A 3,678-nucleotide genomic window follows, 5' to 3' on the forward strand; every position below is an offset into this window, starting at 1 on the left:
CCCCTGTTCCCTTCACTTTCTTTTATAATGTCGATTTTCCTTTAATTTGACTGGCCTATGGTATCCTTCGAAGATGTTTACGAGATATATTAAAGATTTATAAGTACTTTATTGAGCCAGATGAACATGCAATGTTTTAAAACATTTACCATTAATCTATCATTATTGTGTGAAGATTTATAATAACTTAAAGAAAAAGTGTTAAAACTAGTCCCGTTCTACCCTAATGCTTCCAGTTCATCTTTTAATTTTTCGATGCATTTTTCTGTTCTTTATCTTTTATCGAAATCATCACTTCTATAGTGTTGAAACCACTCTTTCGGATGGAGCATGCTCCCCATGCACCTACACAAGCAAACGATAATTTTCAGTGGAATTTTTCTTAACAATAAACAATGCAGTAAAACTTCCCGCAAATGCTGTTTTGTTGGCACAAAAGTCAATGTTTTCAATATAATGATAAAAATGTTGTTTTTACGTCCATCAAATATCATATCCCTAATAACACAGGGACGTCCTATGGACATCCTGTGGACGTCCTGCCGACTAAACGGGACGTCCACAGGATGTCCTATTGTAGTCCAAGGACGTCCTATGGTCTATGACATGAGCACCTCATTATGTCCCACATACATCCGCTGGACATCCATTGTGGTATTATCGGGGATTAATTTAGGATATATTCAAGACTATTTTAGGACTTTCTGGACGATTTCAGGACTATTTCAGGATGTATTAAAAGTAAAATAAAATGATCACATCCACTCACAGAAACTGATGCCTGGAAAGTATTTTCCACTGTTCAAGCGTTGTGAATAGGTGGTCAATTGTAAACGTGGTTAAATTACTCTAAGAAATAAGCAACAACACGAGAAAAATATCAGGGCGCTTCGATTCTTGAACCTAGGCCTGGTCTCTCCTCTGAGTTGATAGACTTCCGTCCTGCCATTGAGCCACACAGCCTCGACGCTGATAGCTTCTCTGTTATGCCCATTTCCTCTAAATTTTTTACACTACACTCTTAATTTTTAGATAATAAAATTAACTTAATTAATGTATATATAAATGTACTTAATATATTTTGTTAGCACATGATCACGTTAGTATCAAAGAAAAGGACATTCCATTGAAATATTTAAAACTGATTCTTTCAATTAATGTAAATATTAAGTTGTATATAGTTTTGTAACATACATGTATAATACATTATTTATATATAAAAAATGTTTACGGAAGTCTTTTCCGAAGGACGTTCTGAGACTGTCTCACAAGGACGTCCTAAGAAAGTCCCACAAGGACGTCCTAAGACTATCTCAAGGACGTCCTGGGGCTATCCCCACGATGTCCTGAAGCTGTCTCAAGAATGTCCTGAGGCTATTCCCATAACGTCCTGAAGATGTTCAAAGGACGTCCTGAGGATGTCCTGAAGATGATGCCCTAAGAATATCCTCAGGACGTCCTGTGGAGATATGCATGTCCATAAAATGTCCAGGATATCCTGGGACATATTCAGGATAATCCTGAGGACGTCTTGTGCTATTAGGGATACTAAGTATGAAATTGTGTAAAGTATTCAAATACAACAGTTGCCATTGGAATTCTATGCATGTTGTACTCGTGACGACGTCTTTTAGAAAACGACGGAAACTTATTCAAACATCTAATACAAGACAAAAACAAATATTATTTTGGTAATTATACAATTTAGCAAATCATCTTAAAAATCAATAAAATTAGGTTTATGCATTTTTGTATGAAATGAAAGAATTTGGCAGAAATAAGCGTCGCTCTACCTCACGAACCGAAATATTAAGCGTTAAAGTTGACTACTATTGAGGTTAGGAAATCTGTCACAGAGGCAAAATAAGGTCTATAATTGTACTGTTCCATATGAGCTTCGACTTTCCACGCAAAGCGACTTACCCCCCCCCCCCCCCCTGCAAAGGGGCGCACAACTTCTATAATTGTACTATTGCACATGTGTTTCGATTTTGCAATCAATAGTAGTCAATCAATAGTAGTAGCCTCAATAGTAGTCAACTTTAACGTTTAATATCTCAGTTTGTGGGGCAGAGCGACACTTATTTCTGACAGATTCTTTCATTTCATGCAAAATCGTAATTGAATAAGTTTGATTTTATTGATTTTTGAGGTGATTGTGCTGTAATTACCATTATTTAAAAAAATAAACATAAAGTATTATTGGTTTGTAAACAATAAACATGGAAGCATTTTTTCAGTAAAATTAACGTCTATGATATGTTAAATTAAAACACATTATATTCATTCATCTTGATCTAGGATTTAAATATTAAAATACATCATTTCTATATTAATTATTTACTCATAAATTGTTATTTTGTTACTAAGAAGTGTTAAATATTAATTTAACATAAAATAACATAATCATATTATGTTAAATTAGCACTCGAATATATGTTAAAAAATTCATCAACACAAACGTTCAACAAAGAATTAAGTGAACTGTTTCCAACACAAATACAAAATGTTTCTTACCGTGCAGTATTACATTTCTCTTATACTAATATCATACTTCTGTATATTTAAACTAATTTTATGTTTTTTGCTTTCTGAAATCTTAGCCTATTCTACAATGTGCTTTTTGTTTCCTGTTTCTTGCTTTTTACTATTTTTTACATCTTGTCTTCTTGCTTCTTATCCAGTTTTATGTTGCCCGAGATAAAAATTAACAAACTTCGAAAGAAACAAGAAATACGTAGCAAGAAATATAATTGTCGATAAAATGGTTGCAAAGGAGAAAAAAGCAAAAGGTAAAAAGCAAGAAACAGGAAACAAAGAGCGCACTGTAGAATAGACTTTATGGTTATTCTACAATGTGCTTTTTGTTTCCTGTTTCTTACTTTTTACTATTTTTTACATCTTGTCTTTTTGCTTCTTATCCGGTTTTTTGTTTTATATCTTCCGAAATAAAAGTTAACGAACTTCGAAAGAAATAGGAAACATGTAGTAAGAAATACAATTGTCGATAAAACGGTTGCAAAGAGGGAAAAAGCAAGAGGCAAAAAGCAAGAAACAGGAAATAAAGAATACATTGTAGAATAGGCTTTATAGATTGCTGTTCAACTATACACAGCAAGTTACAACTTTGCTTTCTCCTTCGATTGCAAGTAGACGTTACAAATCGTAAAACTTATTAATGCAAGTATAGATGCAAAAGGCTTTTCTAAATGTATAGTTAATGCTATAATTTTATTTTCGCCGAATAAAAATTTAATTTTTAGTTTCTAACTTACACACACACACACACATATGTGAATATATAAAATAATCAACTTACAAATAATGAAACAATCATTGAAATGCAATTTAAATATAATTTGATATGAGCAAAATATACTTACTTTGCCATTAACATCAGTTCCGTTAACAAAAATAATAACTCTCTTCATTGTACAATGACAAATCTTTAATTTCCAATAAATAAACTGCAAATATTTCTAATAGAATTCATCAAATTCCCGGTTTAAAATCAGATTCCAACAACTTCTTTCAGAATTAACAGTACAGACCATGAAGAATAGAGACCAACAGAGATTAGGGCCCTTACCAGGGTTGCCAGATACTTGACAGGCGTCGCCGATGGAGGGCTCTCGTGTCGCCCAAAATGGGTGACACCCAGTTGGCTCAATTGGACAC

The sequence above is a fragment of the Trachymyrmex cornetzi genome, unplaced genomic scaffold, assembly GCF_001594075.2.
Source record: "Trachymyrmex cornetzi isolate Tcor2-1 unplaced genomic scaffold, Tcor1.1 scaffold933, whole genome shotgun sequence".
Lineage (NCBI taxonomy): Eukaryota > Metazoa > Arthropoda > Insecta > Hymenoptera > Formicidae > Trachymyrmex > Trachymyrmex cornetzi.